Source organism: Dermacentor albipictus, chromosome 9 (genome assembly GCF_038994185.2).
Source record: "Dermacentor albipictus isolate Rhodes 1998 colony chromosome 9, USDA_Dalb.pri_finalv2, whole genome shotgun sequence".
In the NCBI taxonomy this organism is placed as follows: Eukaryota; Metazoa; Arthropoda; class Arachnida; order Ixodida; family Ixodidae; genus Dermacentor; species Dermacentor albipictus.
In genome coordinates, this window is record NC_091829.1 from 13413363 (window position 1) to 13433707 (window position 20345).

At 42.3% G+C, this 20345-nt stretch overlaps 1 protein-coding gene and 1 long non-coding RNA gene across 3 annotated transcripts in view; one reads left to right on the plus strand and one right to left on the minus strand.

Annotated features, from left to right (window-relative positions):
- Positions 1-20345, plus strand: part of LOC135903751 (pyrokinin-1 receptor-like) — a 407309-nt gene that overhangs the window by 376546 nt on the left and 10418 nt on the right. The gene's annotated exons all lie outside the window — the stretch shown is intronic.
- Positions 6830-18310, minus strand: LOC135903619 (uncharacterized). 2 transcript variants are annotated; one of them, XR_010564866.2, is made up of 5 exons: positions 16460-18310; positions 15649-15739; positions 12712-12897; positions 10736-10897; positions 6830-6932 (listed from the first exon to the last, which is right to left on the minus strand). It is a non-coding gene; the product is annotated as an uncharacterized lncRNA (long non-coding RNA). The 2 variants fall into 2 exon arrangements; XR_010564865.2 differs by having other exon boundaries at positions 6830-6935.

Sequence of the window (20345 nt, forward strand, 5' to 3'; positions counted from 1 at the left end):
TAGGGTTGCGCGTATACTCTAAGTTTTGAATGTGAATTGAATATTCCTGGTCGAAATCGTAGAATTTCATTCCTCTGGAAAAGGTCGATTCAATTCGCACACGCATGTGCAAACGCGTCTGTGAATCTAGTTTCTGCAAGGAGCCACCCCTATGGCTTCAGAGGCACTGCACGGTACTGGTAAGGGAAAGCACAATAACCAAGTTCGACGCGTCTAATGCCGCGTATTTGTCGAAGGAATAATTCGTAAGTAAGAACAAGGCCGGAGGGGGAGACACTGCCAGGTCGGAGCAAATCTGAAGGCTCATACGTTATGTGCTACACCGAGCTTTACTTCTTAAAAGAAAGCAAGAAAGAAAAAGTAAACGTCACAAGACGAACGATTGCCGGACACAAAAGTGCGCGCTAGGTTTTTCGGCTGGTTCGATTCGCCCGCCGCCTTCTGTGAAGAAACGCAGCCATCATTCAAGGTGTACAAGTTCGAGAGGAGACTCGACTCGATCGAACACAGAGAAGCTGTACAACGCACTTCCCCTCCGCAAACTGAAAAAAGAAAGCGTAAAGGGAGAGACTTAATAAAATAGTGCTTGTTTTGACATTGTGCGAAGAGACGAAGCAACATCTGCGCTGGATACGATCGGGCAGCTGCGGCGCTCTTGCAGGAAACATTCTCAACTTCATTTACCGCCTGCTCTCCTGACTTGGCTCTGGCAGAAGTAGCGTTCATAAGCAGACGATTAGAAGAAAGGATACAGCAAACTCGGTCAGGCGTATCGATTTACACGGCAGCTACAGAAGTGAAGTGTTCATCCTTGTTCTGTGCCTTTCCTAGTTTTCAATTTGTTGAAATTCAGCACGCTTTCTTTTTTTTCTCTTCAACTAAGGGATGAAGGGATAAGCTGCGGAGAAAAATGTCGCTAAGCCGATATCACCAGAGGAAACGCCGTTTAAGCGAAATGTAATCTCTTTTTAATTGCTTTTTTTCCTTCACTCTTAGAAATATTTACACCCTTTTGGGCTTACCTTGTCCCACAACAATATTCGTCATCTGTGTTGCCCGAGTTTCCTTTTTTGAAAGCTCGGCGCTCGCTACTTTCCTTTCGAGAAGCTGCATCACACTGATAACGCGCATGCCGTTTGTGACTGGGAAGTAACGGGCTCGCAGCGTTAAAGAAAGGAAATGCGGGCAAGACAGATGACGATTATTGTTGTGGGACAAGATACGCCCCAAAGGGTGTAAATATTTCTAAGAGTGTTCTGCGCGAGTGTTCATTGCATCTGTGCGCGAACGTCCATGTCACCAATCCCGCAACAGATCAATTCGTGCGATTCATTTTCACGTGCCAGGATTGATTTGTGCTCTCTCTTAAGCAGGTCGCATTACAATGCTGGCATTCGGATGAACAGCATTCAGGTGGAATGAAAGGAGAAATCGCAGAACTGTGCATGTTTTCATAACTCATACTTTTTCCAATAAAAGCGCTGCTTGCTTGTATAGATGGCCATGCATCGCTCAGCCAACTTATCAAAAAGCACGGCGCATTACCTGCATAATCTTGAGCATGCTGCACTCCTACTCCACTCGCTAAATGATAGTGCACTTTGTTGTTCAAACAGCCATGCTCTTGACCACGTAACAGTAGTCGTCACACGCTATACCAGAAACATTGATGGGGCGCAAAAGGTGGTTCTTAAGCTGCGTGCGATATGACGTCAAAGCGTTTTACGTATTACAAGATATTCTATAGCCTGTCCGGAATGCTCATCGCTCGCGATATCCTCTATTTGTGCTCTAGTTTTATTTCTCTTACTATTTTCCCACCTGATCTCTTAGCGGTTGTCACAGATTACTGGTTTACTTCTACGAGTTTCGACGTCGGCATTACATCTTAATCGGAAGATCTTATAGGATAATGAAGATATGAAAACAATTTCGATCTCTCTTCGTTTCTGAAGGGTTCAACGAAATTTCTAGAACAGAACAATCACTGTAGCCAGGAAGTGCTTTTTATTATGTGTATAAAAAAACAATTAGAAATAAGAAAACTTATTGAAATTAATATTATCGAAAATTATTATTATTATTATTATTGTTGAAAATTATTATTATTATTATTATTATTATTATTATTATTATTATTATTATTATTATTATTATTATTATTATTATTATTATTATTATTATTATTATTATTGAAAATTATTAGTGAAATAAGAGACATACTTTTAATTTATAATAGGTAAGTGACCACTTCGCTTCCTTCAACCCGTACAGCGCGTATTAAAGGAAACAGTCAGACGTCCGCTCTAAATTACAGGTGCTACTTGTATTGTAATTACCCAGACAGCTGTCTTCCTTCGACTGATGGAACGAGTGCCAATGGCTTGCAAAGGATTAAATGAAACGATGAGCTAACGATATGAACAGACGACGGGTGGGTCATGCTGCGAAGCACGGGGCAAATATCATACATCCGGGGGAAGCCTTAATCTTGAAGGAGGCTCAATATCGGTTAGTGATGGTGACGGCCACGACGGCACTTGAATGCGCCTTGCATAGGACGCAAGTAGGACGTCTCGGTCGGAACCACGCATTATACTTTTGCGGCTAAATCGCTTTTCGTGCTTGACGCTGGATGGCGTGGGCATTAATTTCTTGAGCAGGCTTTCAAAGTAACGTTACGCTTCGTTCAACGGCGCGAGTACAGAGTTGCAGTCACATTTTCGTCACAAATGATTAAATGTTCAATTTATTTTGTTGTGTCCTTGAAGCTTATATATTTTCTTCAATTTCTGCCCTCCACATCTGCGCAACGCACAGGAAGTTTTCACATTGCAGTGTCCCTATTAACTTTTGATAGCAGCGGTATTCTGGTACAAAAGAGTCACCAGCGAAAAAGAGATAAACAACGTACGCGTGACAATATCGTCCCGCACCTTCACGGAACTGAAGGCGGCCCACGTGTGACACAGCGGAATATGAGCTGCTCGCCCACTGACGGCTGCGCAACATCGTGTTCATACGCACTTCGGGAACGTGACCTCCTTGGGGGAACGGTTCGAAGAAGCAATGCGAGATTGAGTGGAGACCCGCCGAGCGGTCTGCCATCCCTTCATTTATCGTCGCGCATGCTAGGACGGAGACAACACCTTGGGAGACAGTCTCGGGCAATCCAATTGGCCCTGTGCGCAGGCTGAAGCAATTAACCGCATCCCTCTTTCGCATCGCTTATTCTCCTTTTGTGTCGCGTGAAGCCAAACTGACCAGAGTCAGGGTGGTACCGGAACTCACCGGATGTCACCCGGCGGCGAGGGCAATTAGGGGGCGTGTGTGGGAGCGAGCTCAGGCTGCCTCTCACATTTCGCTCCGTTGTTTCTAGACTTTCTTTTTTTGACTTTACCTGCTGTTCTGTACTATCCCGCCATTTGGCTCCCATACGCGCGTCCAATCAGACAAAGCGTCTCTTGGCAACGAGCTCCGCGGACCGATTGAGACGTTCAGCGTTAAAGCGCCTAGCCAATGATGCTCGCCGTTGGTATAAATCGAAGGAGAGAAAAACGAACAAACTAGAATAGCTCATAACTGCATGTGAGCCGTACAGCTAGTTTTTATGTCGGCAGATGAGTGCGCAAAAGGCACAAACGATTGTACTGTCTGTTTTTCGTTTTTTTCGTGTGCTATTAGCCGAGTATGAAATACCAGCAAGTCAGAACTTACGTTACTTCGTGGAAGTTCTCGGGGTTGCCAGTGTGTGGTATCATCAAGGATGACCTAAGGACGGGACCACGGTAACCCTCCTATAGTGGCAGTCGGCTGCGGGATTCTGATTCTCAGCGGGAGGTCGTAGGCCCGACTTCGGTCATCACTGCCAAATCAGTGTCACCACTAGCAAAAAAAAATTCCAAAGTGCTTTATTTACCAGAACCACGATTAAAAATACACCCACGGGCACCCTCCATTTACTGCATTTCTATTCTGCTCTGCAAACGAAGTTAACACATATGAGATCACAACTCGCATGGGCTCGTAAACTCACTTTTTATGCACCGGCTAAAGGCGAGAGAAAAAAAAAATGTCCCAAAGTTGAAATAAGTGAAATTACTCCCCCCCTCCCACCCTCGTTATCCTGAAGGGGCGATGCAGTACATTACGTGTATCAATAAATGTTCTTGTTTAGTTCGTACAACAGTCAAATTGCACGAACATTTTGCTCGGTTCTATACAGTGTAGGCCGAAGCACGAAGAAAGCGTGAAGGAGTGAGAAAAGAGGCAAAAACAAGCAGTTAAAACATACTCCTCTGCAAAGCACAGTGATTTCCTTTAGTCTCAGCCCCTAACACATCATTATCCTCATCGCCATCCCACTTATTTTCAGTGCAGAACAATTTCCTCACCCAGCGATCTCCAATTACTCAGCTCTTGCGCCAGCTGGCCCCATCTTACGCCATCAAATTTCCGAATTTCATCACACCACGTAAATGAATGACGCCCTCGACTGCACTTTCTTTCTCTCGGCGGCCATTCTGTGCCTCTCAACGAGCCACGGGTTACCCGCAGTGCGTGTCACGTGACCTGCCCAGCTCCATGTCCTTATTGTCAGCTACGATATCGGCTAAGCCTTGTTCGCTCTCTAATCCCCACCAGTGTCTTTCGGTCTCTTAAGCTTATGCCTAAGATTTTTCGTTCACGACTTTACCCATGATGAATATCGAATAGATATCGTATTAGAGGAAACATGAGCTCAATGAACAGCTCAGCAAGAAACTCGATTTCGTGCAATGAAAGATAGCCTGGAAATACAGATCCTACTGCAGCTGTTCGACATAAGCAGCGAGAGAGAGCACCCTTGTTCATTTTGTTCCTTGACTCTATGTTGCAACAGTGAATACAGCTCGACCGAAAAATACTATGCGCCACCCGCCACCTCCAGCCCCCCCCCCCCCCTTCCTCAATAACAACGAATAAAGTAAAGCGGTTACACACACAAAAGAAGCCGATGATTGCGTTATTCTTCGTGAAACTTCTGACGCCGATGATACTAACATTCTGCAAAACGACATTAACGCTGTCTGTAGATGGTGCGACTTGTGGTTAATGAAACTAAACCCATCTAAGTGCAAAACCATGCGTCTAACCCCCCGTGAACTTCCTCTTCCGACCTATTACCTTAGTAATACTGCCATGGAAGCAGTTACATCCTACAAATACCTAGGTGTCTATATAACCTCTACTCTTTCCTGGTCTTTACACATCGACAGCGTAATCAATAAAAGTAATCGCATGTTAGGTTATATCAGTCGAAACTTCTCTTCCGCTCCGTCATCATTAAAATTAATTTTGTACAAGACGCTAACTAGGAGTAAAATGGAATACGCTTCGTCAGTTTGGGACCCATATGCAGAGACACTAATCCAGTCTATTGAACGTGTTCAAAATAATCCCTCGCGTTTCATCCTAAGCAATTATAACCGCACGGCTAGCGTAACTTCTATTAAAAACATCCTCTAACTTCCACCACTTTCTGCTCGCCGCAAATGCTCTCGCATGGCTCTGTTTCATAAGATATGCTTCCATAATTCATATCTGCGCGATAATCCTATTTCATCCCCAACCTACATTTCTCCTCGCATTGACCATCATCACAAAGTTGGAGTTTTGCAGTGTCGCACTAGAGCTTGTCATGAGTCTTTTCTTCCTAGGACGTGTCAACAATGGAACCACCTTCCCGTCGCGTTGATTGCTATTGAAGACTAGGCACAATTTCGTACGGCCATAATCAACACAATCGCTTCGGGCTTCACATGTCTATGACTACATCACTTGCTGACTTCTTTGTTTTCATTGTTACGTAACCTTTTTTTTTACCCCACTCCCCTCTGTAATGCCTTGTGGTCTTGAGGGTATAATAAATGAAATGAAATGAAAGTTTAACTACGCAATGAAGACCATAATGATTTCATTATTTTTACAACGCAAGAGAAACCATAGAGAGCATGCGCACAGCACCAAATGTGCTACAGATATAAAATATAGTTAGTGACCAAAGTGTTTCATTAAACTATGTTGCTAGTCCCAGCGCATATGGTTGTGCTTTTCTCTCCTATTGAGCATGCGTCTTCGAAGGCTGGATTTCGTCGTTTGTCAAGCTCAGTACGAACAGGTCCAGCACCAGACACTTCCAAGAAAGAATAGCCTGCGGATCCGTCTACACTGTAAAAAAAATTTGCCTTACTTTACAGAAAATTTGCTGGTAATTTGTGACCGAACACTCTTCCGTAAATTAAGAACGGTCATTTCCGTAGAACGGACAACTGTAAAAAAGGAGACCGTAATACAAGATACGAGTGCTTCTGTATCTAGAAAACGGAAGATTCTGTATTCTGAATCTGTACTATAACCGTTAAAGTACAGGTGCTTCCCGTATTTCATCTTGCAGAGCATATCCATTCGAACAATGTGCCATCGGGCACAAAATTGCCCAGGACGTGCGAGAGTCGACCGAATTTCATTGGTGTGCTATTTGCTGGGATCAGCCGTGCCACCATCTGCGTTCAGCATGTGCATACGTGACCCACTGTTTTCAGCGGTCTTGAGCAGAAATGCAATTTGGTCAACGCTCGCACTTCCAGGGTACTTTTGTCCACGATAGTACATCTCCTTTAATGCAAATGTCATGAAGGCAGCTCATAGTCAAAGCAGCAGGTCACCATTGAGAAAATTGTCTTGCCAACACACTGACATGGCTGCAAAGATAAAACACTTTGCACTTTGTGATATGAATGCACTGCATAGCATATACACAAAAAGGTGCAACATTTCAGTCCTCAAGTTCTTAGATCACAGAAGCAACTTTATTTTCTTCAATCACTCGTCTTGCACTTCTTCCTGGTGAAAGTTGTTCTTGACTCCAAACACTTGCAAGGATAAACTTGCTGCTGTTAGGAGAAACAAATAGTCTTCGTGAATATCCATCCTAAAGAAAGCGGCAAAAAAGTTTAATCACAGAACACGAGAAAGCAGTAACTTCTGTGTTAGAAAAACATGTAAGTAGATCAACATTGCTGGCACAAGGGATGTTGCTGTAGCCAAAATTTCGACATAGGTGCTTGTCATTAGGGTAGCAAATGTTTTCCTTGGCTGTGTTGTGGGATTGTGCATATCTCACTGGCCCCTAGCCTCATTGGGGGAGAAGTAACTGGTGCATATAATAGGTCAAGAGAAGCCAAAGTGTTAAAATAAAGGAAGGAAGGGTGTGCTTAGCAGTGGTGATCGTGATGGAGCGGGTATGAGCAATGCTGTCAGTACTTGCCAAGAGTAGGGGTGACCAAAACAGAAAACGATGTACACATGTATGCAGTCATTAATCCAGTAGAACCAATCTTCCCAGAAGACAAAATAGGTATCAAGATAAACAGTTTGCACTTTTGAAAAAGGAAAACGAAGAATTAAGGAAAATAAATTTTGTATCAAGATGCATCTGGTTAAGATCACTGCAAATGGTAAATGAAGGCATATTATGAATATATATTTTGTTGCAAGCCGATGAAGAAAGTATATATTAACCAAATATTAAAAAATAGGGACATTAAAATTAAACTGGATATGACCATAAAACAGTAAAGAACAGCCTGTGGAAAAAAATGGGATGGATAATATAACCAGGTGCAAGATTGCAAAACGTCGAGTGCTGTTTATATTCATGCTGCTGTTGACGGCTTCAAGTTTCTGTCTTCCTGTGGAACCTTTGTCTTACTTGAACAAGGAAATGGGTCATTTTTTAAACAAGCCAGTTCAAATGCAGTTCAAAGCTTCAGCGGTGTTATAATGAAAGAAAATATTATGGTCAGTTCTCCTGCTCATCTTGAAACTTATTGTGCGCAACAAACAGGGACGAAGAATAGAAGAACCACAATGTTAAGCGCTCATCCTTGTGTTTCTTCTATTCTTCGTCCCTGTTTGTTGCGCACAATAAGTTTCAAGATGAATTTGTTCCAACTAGGCCGACTCGCAGTCTTGCTTCAGTTCTCCTGGGTGTGCTTTCATTCACCAGTTATTTCCACCGGTGTAAGTTCAAAATTTAATGGTCTAAATGGACCTTAGCTCCTGGCAAACCATTAGCTGGTCTTTTTTTCAACACAGATGCCTGCACATTATATGTGTTGGCAGGAGTGCTAGCGAACTACATTATACTTGTTGCCACAACCAAAGTGAAACTAGGTAACAGTGATTGAAAAAAAAACCAGCATTCCACAATACTGATTCAAGTCGTCTGGAAAAGTTGCTTAAGTTAACGTACACCCCCTACTCCACCAGACAATTATTCACCACACTGACTCTCATGGTGTCAACCATGCTATTACAACACTAGGCATCAAGTGAGGAGAATTAGGGGATAAGAGGGCACAATGCTTTTTGTTAGAACATCAAATGTGCTTTACATAAATGCTACATTCCAACTAACAAAGGAGCAACCGGTTTGTGAGATAGTGACCAATGCATACAAAAGCTAATGACATTCTGTGCAGCAGAATGTTGACGATGAGGTGTTATGCGCACAAGTGTACTCTTTCACACAAAATGACATCCTGCACTCAAACCTTGTGCCAATATTAGAGTTTGAAAAACACTGTAGTGGAAAGCAAAGAGTGCTAAATTTGTTGAAAATTACTAAAAATTATTCGATTATTCATTATCGTTACTGTTCGTTAAAGATTCACAGATTGTTCCCTATGGGTGCTGTAAACAGGCACCCTGCTTTTACAGTGGTAGCAACAATGATCTGTGGCACAGACGAGAATAAATGCTCATTAAGTTTATGCAAGAGTATATCCTACAAATTACACCCCATTTCACATTCCAATATGGTAGAAGAGGAAGACGAAAAAAACTACTTTCTGGTGGAGGATGCATACCCCAGAATAGAAGAAACAAGTGTACTCTAACCATTGCTGCTGCCTATGCCTGTGCACTAGCAGTTACATATAATATGGCAGTTACAATTGTTTTTCCACAAGCACTGCAAGCTGCGGCCAGTTTACCAGTACACAGCTGTAATAAATTTAGGGCAAGCTAAAGCTCTCTAATGGATTTATCTCATATGACATAATTGGAATGCAATATTCTGCAAATAAGTGAAGCGCGATGTGCCATCCCATACAATGAAACACCTTTGAAGAATCTGAATCACCACCTGCACTCTTAGGCAAAGTTACACCCTTTGGAGTGCCGCTTCTGCCACACAACAATAATCGTTATTTGCCTCGATGCGTTTCCTTTCTTGAAGACGCCACGCCCGCTACTTTGTTGTCGGGAATGCTATCATGCTGATAACGCGCATGCCGTTCGTTACTGGAAAGCACAGGGCTCGCAGCGTTAAAGAAAGAAAATGCATAAAGGCAGATGACAATTATCGTTGTGTGGAAGAAGGGGCACTTCAAAGGGTGTAACTCTGCCTAAGAGTGTGAGCCGTGACGAGGGAAAAGAGTGTGTTCTGTGTAAAGTAGTGCACCTGTATAACCTAAAGCTTTGGAGAATGCATTTAGTATGAGCTGGGAAGGTTCCTAATTTTATATGCACACAGTGAAAACCTCCATGCAGTTTTGCAAAATGCAAACCCCCAACCTTTTTGTTGTTCAAACGTAATGACACGTAGGGCCATAACATGTACATTATGGGTTTCGTTCCCAAACAATCAAAGTGAATAGCACCACCCTAAGTGTTATGTGCCTTCTTGTTAGTGTCGAATGCTGCGATCGGCAGAGAAAAGGATTTCTGGAGCAATATAAAGTATTAGGTACTGTGATATCAGTTCTTTCACTGCTGTTTTAGCATTATCGGGTCCTAAAGTAAAGAAACGAGAAATAAATACATGCATATTTTACGCTACAACCCTCATAAGTATTTAGTAGTCTGGATTATAAAGGATTCCAGATTTACAATGCAGGACAGATTTTATTCCACTGAAAGAATGGCATCATGCCAATGATTCTGCATTTGGTGCTATATTTATTTGCATTTAGTTCAGTTGGAATGTGTGTGTGTATCGCCAGCGATATCGCTTGACATTTTTTATATTGGCTGTTTTCTAAATTTAGGCAAATTCGTATTCGCAAATAACCTTGTATGACACCAAGAACTTGCTTAGCAGGAGTATTTCTAACATTTGCAAGATATGAGGCCCTTGAAAGCGGCCTGGGGTACACGCCGCCCCCTAATCTCATCAGCAAGTTTCTGGAACTCATCTACGAGGTTTCTTATGATCAATGTAAAGTTGCTTGAATGGGGGAAATAGGGAATTTATAACAGGTGAATTATGCAGCATAAGAATGATGTCAGCAAGAAGCAAGCATCAAGAACTATAAAATGAAGACTATAAAATGCAAGAATTATTTGGGATGATTTAAAATTCTGGCATTGGAACGAAATGTCTTTCAATCTGTATATAAACTCTGATTATTCACTCTACTACCACTGCCTTCATTAGAAACATTCATAATCATTATCCTATCTATGCCACATCATCCTAGCTAATATTCAAGCCTTCATAAGCTGCTTTTTTTACTGCTAATTCTCTGTGGGAAAGAGGTGTCCGTATGAAGACCATATCATATACTTATTACCCGTTTTTTTGATAAATGATAAGGGAAAAACTTCACACCAAAAATGCATTGAGCTTGAGCAAGTTCTGCGTTTGATGCTGTTGATTCTTTTTTTCCCTTTGCCATCATTGACCCACCTGGTTAGCTAAGTAGACAGAAAAGCTGCAGGAGAAAGGTGGGGGTGCCAAACCAGACTTGTGCCCCAGGGGACCTTTTCACGGTCACTGGAGGAACTGCCTGTGGCCTCGGCATCTTCCTTGAGGGCCACGGCCATGTCTAAGAAACCTTGTCTCCACAGGCTGCACAAAGAAAGATAATTTGCTGAGCTAAGTCTTTTTCTTAAAAGAACCCATTTAAGTTGTATTCGTGGCTTTGCACCACAAAACTGACACATGACTGGCCACTCAAGACACTTTATGTGTATTCGCAGGCTTATTCCTTGGAAAAACACTTTTATGTAGCACACAATGAGTAACAGTAACAAAAAAGTGTATCAGGAGGCTTTCATATTGCTCTACAACTTTTCATTGACACATTTCATTTAATTATTTGAGATATTTAATAAATAATTAAGAATTATGTAATTAGGCAGAATGCACAATATAATCAGAGTATCTCCAGGCGATGGCAAACATTACCTTCATTTTGTCTAGTTACATCGCATTTACATATTTCTGAATCTTGGTGCACGATAGTTAAGACACCCTGTAGATCAAAAAACAATATTAAAATTTTCATAATCATCTCTTGCGTGTTATTGGTGGCTATGGCTGCTTCAAGTTATTCTTTCAGTGTGGTACAAGCAGTTTTGAAGTGAAATTGTTTTGCATCGAGGGCATGTAATCTAGGCAATCAAGCAAAAGGTCAAGTTGTGTTCACTATTCAGATGTTTAACTAAGAAGCTGCAGGAAAAGGAAACAAGACACAACACCTAATAAACAATGCAAAATTCGAAAATTTAAACTGAACAAGAAACCAGTTTTTGAAAACACAGAAAAAAAGCCAGCAGCTTACATTGAATACACCCTTGCTATGTACTCCAAGTGAAGTTGTTACCGCAATGCTTGGGCACCATATGAACATAACAATCAACAACTTCGAGCAGAATATTAACACCACTAAATGAACTGGCCTTTGAAGATTCTTGATCTGAAATCCTCAACGACTTGTTCTGGCGTTTAATCTGTCAAGCTCAATCTGTATTCTCAAAAGCTGGCTCTCGGCCATAATTTCTCTAAACGCAACATCAGCTTAAATCTCAAGATAGGGTTGACCTGTAAATAAACTGGATAATGCATGGCAAACATCATGAACTCTCTTACATGTTAACCAGAGGGTTCACTCATGCAGCCATGAAATTGTGATGCAGACACGATATATTGAAGCTGGTTTTGTGAAGTGTTTCATGCTTCCAAGGCTTCTTCAGTTGTGAAAGCTGTCTCCGTTAGCTAAATAAGCGATGAGAATAAAAAAAGAACTTCAACATGCTCACAATACGTTGGCCATTTGCAAGTAAACAGTAGCCTTTTTGGGAACCCAGGTTGCCTGGTGCAAATCTACTATGCCACAGTACTTGCGTTACCCAGTACCAGCCACTTTAAAATGCAATGTGTTCAGAACCCTTTCCTTCTGTTTGTCTGCTTTGGAAACAGTTTAACATGTGTTCAGTAGGCGTCGAGAAAGGGGACAGAAAACACTGTGCACCACTGATTTCTAACATGTTTCGCTGGGTGCAGCACACCGCACCGGATGCAGGTGAAGCCAGTGGAAATGCGATGTCATGCAGTCGCTTGTCCTGGAAGCAGGGCATATGGTGGACTAACTAGTGCGTGCGATCAGATAATATTGCTGCCGAAAAACTTTTCTTTGTGGTTTTTCACATTTTAGGAGGTCTCTACATGTCTGGTAAGCACTTTTATGACAATCTGAACCCGTATACGATAGTGTTCTTTTACATCAAGTTTTTTCTGATTTACCAGTGTTTCCATTGCACGCCACTTATGTTAGCAACACTGTAGACACTACAATGGAAAAATTCTGGACACCTCGAAACACTGCTTGGGTAGTTTATGGCACATCAGGCAGGCATGTTAGGGGAAGAAATGCTACACACCCGTGCAACAAAGTGCTGCCGCAAAGTTGTCAAGCACCAACTTCCGGGACAAAGCCGGCTTCAGTCGAGGGCGCTCGATGTGCTGTTCATCCCCTGTAGTAGAGATCAGTGGCGTGGACCCTTTTATACTGGCTGTCTTTTCTGGTCGGAACCTTGGCAACAGCTTCCACCATACTTTTTTTGAACCTGCAACATGTGCAGAGAAAGTCACATCACTGTGCGTTGATTGTATGGCTTTATTGTGCTACACATTCTATCAAATCATTAAAAAATACAGTTCACACATTTTTACTTCTGTATATAGACAGTCTAGTTGCTATACACGCGAAACATTATCATTCCTCTGACAGAATACAACAATAGAAGCGTACACTGTAAAGCTACACTAAAATTTAAATTGATGTGACACCATATGAGCATACAGTATGCTTACTGTATGCTTTAGCCCTGTGTCAAGTAAAAGTTAATTGTCAATCATTTATGGTGTATTCCTACTTATTCTGGGTCATCAAACTGTAGAATCAATGTTCCAAGTTTACACAATGTTGGCTTTTGATTGCCTATGTGATCCGTTTCCTACTTACGCATGCAGTAATCCCACTGTATTAAGGAAAAAGAGAATAGGAAATGCCGTGATAATCTTCTACATTTGATGAGGTCAGGAGCAATGACCAATAGCATGTGGTTGAAGCTACATATATACTCAGTTTTCACACAGCTTAATTATTCAGCAAGTAATAAAGAGCTATCCTGTGTACCTCTGCATGACCAATAAAATCTGACTACTTGACACTGCACTAAGGCTGCCGCTTGGTACTGTTCGGCAGTTCAGCTTTGGTTTTCTGATATACAGATCTGTTTAGGTACCAGTAGTTTACTTGCGATAAAATGGAGCTCGGAGCACTGGTCATTTGCACATAAATAATGCGACAGCAAATACAACACAAGGATAGGAATATGGGTCTCTTGGAAAAAGTACATACACATTATGATTATAATGTGATGTCATGCCACAATGAAACAGAAAGCAGCGCATAGAAGTGGACGGCGCTTCTATGCCACCAAGGTTATTGGACAGACAGTACTTCAGAAGTGCCCGCAACACAATGTGTTGGCGGGCTAGTTGGTGTGAATCCATAAATACTTTGTTAAGTGCAAAACAATGGACACAAGAAAGACGACCAGCACAAGGCGCTACACTCAACTGACATCACTTTATTGCGTCGCTCCTTTATAAATAGTAGAATCTAGAAGAACATCCGCAGTTAGCACCATGTGCAGAGACCACCAACAACCAATCACAAGAGCGTACTCATGCGACGGGATCCAAAAAACCATATTGAGCACTGCACAAGGTTAAAGAAGGCACACTAATGCACTGTGACCCCAATGACTGTATGAAGAAAGCTTCCGATAACTCTCAGGCGGTGGTATCACAGCACTTTTTCAAAATCGTAGTATCACGAAACATGGCTTTGCACTTCCATATTTTACAATGTTGAGCCAAATGGGAACCTGTGCCTGTTGGTATGGATCGCTTAGGTTCGCAATGTTTCGTGATGCTACGATTTTGAAAAAAGGGCCGTGATACCACCGCCAGAGAGTTATCAGAAGTTTTCTTCATACAGTCACTGGGGTCACAGTGCATTAGTGTGCTTTCTTTAACCTTGTAAAGTGCTCAATATGTTTCTTTTTTGGATTCTGTCGCATGAGTGTGCTTTTTTGATCAGATGTTGGTGGTTCCTGCACTTGGTGTTCACAGCAAATGTTCTTCTAGATTCTGCTGTCTACAAAGGAGGGACGCAATATAGTGATGTCAGTTGAGAGTAGCGCCTTGTTCTGTCGTCTTTCTTGTGTCCGTTATTTTGTGCTAAAAAGCAATGATGTATTCCTTGTGTGTGTTTGAAGACAGCTCCACACGCAGTAGCGTATCCAGTATTGCTGCCCAGTGGTTTAGCTCGCCGCAGTTTGAAGTGCCACAAAACATAAGGAGAGAAACCTGCATTTATAGCCTTGTTGCAAACAAGAATATAACGTGAAGTGCATTCTGAGGCCAGAAACTATAAAAAAAAATTTCACGATGCACCGCTATGCAAGGTTTTATAGCAAAGTCAAATACATTTAGTGTAAATATGACACTATGATGGTGCACAATGGTGGTAATCTGTAATAATATAAAAGGTGCCTTAATGTTACAACAAAAGCTGACATTACTTAATAATAGCCCTGTAAAATTTAGCATGCAGGGGCACCGCTTGGTTAAACAATAGTGATGTATTGTCTATGTACACAAGTATTACCCACGCATTTCTGCCATTGTCTAAATGGCATAAATGAATGGGTAATACTTGTATACATAGATATTACATCTCTATTGTTTAACCAAATGGGTAAACTATGTCTGCCTGACACAAGACTAGAATTAAACCATAAATTATATATAGTCACCCTAACAGTAACACCTCACTTGAACTTCACAGTAAGTAGACGCCTGTTGATGCCAGCCTCCCCCAATGCTAAACTGTGCTGCATGCTCTACAGAGAAATTATAGTGGTATCACTCAACTCTGAAGCCATTCAGGACTGCAGCACTGTAGAAGACATCTACAAATGTCCCACTTCATGTATAACAGCCTGAATTGCTTGCACATCTTACCAAGTGCAAATTAAAATTTCTTTTTGTTTAGCATTTTTGCCTGCTAGACCGCAATCCAATGTCATCAATATATTAACATATTACCTCAAAGAACCTAATTTGGCTTGTAGATTAACACCTTTGCATACTGCCACAGCTGCACTCTGTCATATGCGTTGCAATCATAAAGGAGTGCTGGTCCACCAGCACTCCAATGTCACTAACAGTGATCACCTACACAGCTAAGTAAACGGTCCTGATTCAGGTGGCAAATAGCTATGAGAAAAAAAAAATCCACTCACCTTGAGAGCTATAATACTGCAATAACTTGAGAGAGATGGACCCATTGCAGGCAGCAGACCTCTTCTCAGCTCCAGCACAACAGCAACTTGCCTTTCAGTAAAAGAAAAGGATTGATTAGTAATGATAAGTTACCTTGTTTTTGCTTAGTATCAATACAATCTGACTTTCATGCATATCCACTCTCCGCTTTAGTAATACAACTGAATTATTCGTCAAATAAAAGAGTCTATGGTGATACCATTCGCTTCTCTTGTATGTCCAAATGTTTTCGCACTGATACCCCGTTTACTGCTTGCTTAGTGGCACGAATGCCGTGACTGCCCAGACATCATTCGAAGGAACACGTCTTGCTGCACCGCAAACGGTGCAGCAAGACGTTTTTTTCCGGTCACAATTAAAACGTGCACCCAAGCAAGAAAGTAACGATCACAGGTAGTGAGCGACTGCTATTGCCTCGAACGTTTATTTCCGTATTTTAACAGAAGTTCTTGTATCGGATACAGTATGCTCTCAAGCCAATACAAGCGTCAATACAAGAGCTCAACTGAACGCAGTTTTATTCTACGCTTTTAACGCGAGTGAACAAAAGGTTAGAAGTACCTCACGGAAATTGCGATCAAGCCAATCGCGCTACGACTGGAATCGATCTGAAGAGATAGGTTTTATCCTTTCCCCATTCATGCGTGATTTTTGCCCTAAGACGTTGCATAGTGGTCTTTTGAAACAATATTTCTGTTCGCGACACCGGCTTACCACACATCATTTTAACACCTACGTTATGCAAAACAAATAAGATTAAAATGGGCTTACCTCATGAGCAAGTTACCAGCGCGCGTAGACTGTTGAACACCCGTTGAGAGCAAGCAGGCTATCCGTGTCCAAGCGCATACGTGCACCCAAACACAGGACAACTTCTTCGATGCCGCAGCGAGCAGAGTTTTGTACACGAAGTGAAAGACATCCAGCGCAAATATCTCCGAGCGATGACGGCAAATAACGAGCGCACAAGCGGACACAACACAGCAACAAATTCGGAACTTTGCCAATTTGAACGTGCCGAGACCCAAGCAGCGTAACCATCCATCGTTTCTGTTCTTCGCTCCCGATGAGTCAATCTCTCTTCCTTGGGGTCTTGCTCCACCCTTGAGTACAAATCAAGAGATATTTACGGCGAATTAACAACATTTACAACACGACTCGAAAAATGCCGGCTGACTAGACATGTGCATCTCCGTCTGCCACTCCAACGGACGCGCAGCGCGCCCTGCCCCCTGGTGCCGCACTCTGAGCGCGGAGAACCGAAGAGAATCGGTTTCGTTTTCGCATTTGTGCTCTAGTTACTGGAACTGCAATATAATTGCTTGACAATTAATTGAATTCTAAAAGAGGAGAATGCTTTCTCTCCCACAAGTTAGTGCGTTTTATACAAAGGGAGAGAGAATTCAAAAGGAAGAAAGGCAGGGAGGTCAACCAAAGCATTCGCTACTGGCGATAGCAAACCCCTGTGCTACAATGAAGTGCAAAGCAGTGCACTGCGATGCGTCCATAAGCTCGAGTACAGTGATAATTTGGGCGGGTTGGTGCATGTAATGAACGGTTAAATAATGAGTTGTGTCATAACATTACCCATGCATAAAGCACGTGGAACTAGTGGTGTTGCATTCTATAGGTCAAAAAGAAATAAAGCTTGAATCGTTACATCTCGACACTGGGCATTCTTTCTTTCCGAAATATTTTTTTCTTCTTTTTGACAGTATACACAGTACTAGCACGGTAATAGGTCCTTCATCTTCAGTCACCTTCCAGTAGTTTACATACATGTCGGTGCATGTTCGTGTTCTTGATTCTACCGTACAAGAACGAGCGCGCTTACCGGTCTTGTTTCAAGATGAAGCACCAAATGTTTGCGATTACATCTTACCGCAAGAATTAACACATGAACAGTGAAGATTATGCGTAATCGATTTGTCTCAATGAATGGGCAGTTATTGTCAGAGACGAGATATTTTGTAAATATCATGGGAATGAGTTCAACCAACTACATTGCAGTTCAGCAGTGCTCTTTGACACTTGGGTTAATTGCTTGCCGCATTCGAAAATTTCCTCCGACCGTTGTACTTGGATCTATAGGCCGCCAGTCCCCTTCGAGACCATTTATTGCCAAATGTAAACGCAGTTACGGTCATTATACCACTCCCTGCGTTTCGGTACTGATTTAGAGTGCGCACAATTTTTGGCGTATAGAGCACCAATGTCATTCCCAGTGTACCAGCACCTGAGTGCCGCAAGCTTGTTTACGTATGCACGTATGTCCCCGGCTCTTCATTCACTTAAACATATATGCTGCGTTATTAACTACAAAGCGCTTAATTTGAGAACATTGCGAGAACACGCATATATTTGCGCATATGATCAGCGTTACTAAGCCCATATGCATATGCTATGCCCGAAAGAAAAATACAGGTGTACAGAAAAGACGACGAGCAACAAACCGAAAAACGAGTTGTGGCCGCGCTATTGATGATCGTGAACGACCACGGATGTTCCATTGATGAAAAGAGTGAGATCGCGCCTTCAATGTTGGACCATCGCTTTGAATCGAGACGTTGAAATAATTAATTTTGGCCGCCCGATCCACAAAGACGCTCGCCTGGTGTTGATGAACACACACACACACACGCACACACACACACACACACACACACACACACACACATATATATATATATATATATATATATATATATATATATATATATATATATATATATATACATACATATATATGCACATACAGCGCCGATGTCATTGTCAGCGCACCATGCAGCAGCTGAGCGGTGCAAGTTTGTTTTCATTGGAGATTGGAACGTGTATCCACCACACTTCGTCCACTTACACATATATGTTGTATTATAATCTGCACAGCGTTTACACCGAATAATATATATATATATATATATATGGAGAGAGAGAGAGTGCGCGTCAATGTATATCTATACGATCTGTTATTGAAGCTTTCGGTAGAAGGCTGAGTCTGCACGTGTCTTCATAATGTGTACAGTTCGCCTGTTCAATAAATTGTTCTTGGATGGAACTCTGCGAGTACAAGTGCATGCTCATTTAGACAGCATGCGGGTATAGTTTTCGTCGCGAAAATACGGATGTTCGCATAATAATAATACGGAATTCCGTCTGTTTCGTGCAAAACAGGGCAGTTACCGTAATAATACGTGCAAAATGTCCGTTAAGCTGAAAACGGAGAGCACTTTCCGTATTTTAACGGCAGTTTTTGCAGTTTTTTGTGACAATGACCGATTTTCCGTTTTTTTACTTGCAGTCCTCCGTATAATGACGGAAATCCCCCGTATAATTACGGAAATTTTTTACAGTGTACGCTTAAGCCTGGAGACAGTGTTGAGGTCACCAAAGATCTTCTGCTAAGCGTTTAGCACTCGCATCGTCGTGTCATACCGATCAATTAATAAAGGAAAAATAAGGCATCCACCCAATCATTGCAATTGCTGCAAAGGAAACCCATATGGGCTCCTCGAGAAAGCCTCGCAGTTGAATGAAAAAATGCTCCTGGTCCCGGACTCGAACCGGGGACCACCGCCTTTCCGGGGCAGCTGTTCTACTATCTGAGCTAACCAGGCGTCTAGCAGATGGCAGGGCAACGTCGAAGCTATCAACAACTCGAAGCAAAGGCAAAAGTTTGACATAGTAGTTCTGTGGGAACCGGCAAGGTATTATTTCCTTATTTTCCTTTCATTAATTGCTTCTCTCCACCTCACGGGTTTTCGCAGAACTCTTACCTATCTATTGCGTAGCATGTATAGCGCTTTCTTTTAATTATTAATGAACGTCATATTTCGCCGATTCGCTCGCACTGCGGATATTCTACGAAGTCGAACATTTCTAGCGCTGCCAGTGTAATTGCGACCTCTAGTCAGCGATGGAATTCGAATGCAGTCGAACTCGACCACATTCGAGTCGAGTTTTCAAGAAGCGCAAATAACACGGGCAGCTTGTATAGAGCTATACCACGACCATCTGTACAGCCACGTCAGCAAAAGGGCGGGAGTTACGACAACGACCTCCTGGAGATGACAGCATGTATTCAGGTTGAATAGTCAGAGAAAAGACGACTATTCAAGCATGTCCCCCCCCCCTCCCCCATCCAATCTTGTCGTCTCTAAGCCTCAAAGCAAAGTCAGTAGCTCAACACACCCTCCTTATTCAACTGTCCCTCTTATAAAGGAAAAGAAAGCATGAATAAAGAGGAAGCTTAGATGTTGTGCGAAAAAAAAGAAGATTATATACTGACTTGCGCTACCGCGTCTCTGCGAAGCTTTTGAACAACCAGGCATGTGCTGAATTCCGTGAAGCACTGGTCCGAGTTAAGGTTTAGCAAGATAATTACACAGTGTAGTCGGCTATGGGCTTTGGTAGCAGTGACGCACAACTGAGCACCAGCTACTGTGAAGGTTCCGCTAACTACGAAATAATATAACTACAGTTACGAAGTAATGACTACACTTTAAGGTGAACAAAGTTGAGTGGCGTGGACGTGCCGCAGGCCTTGCTGTGAGAGAACGAACCTAACACAACTCCTATGTTCGAAAGAACAGCACAGCATTTGTCTGGGACGTTGTTATAGTATTGTCTTCTGGCAGTCAGCCCCGGGCAATTTCAGGAA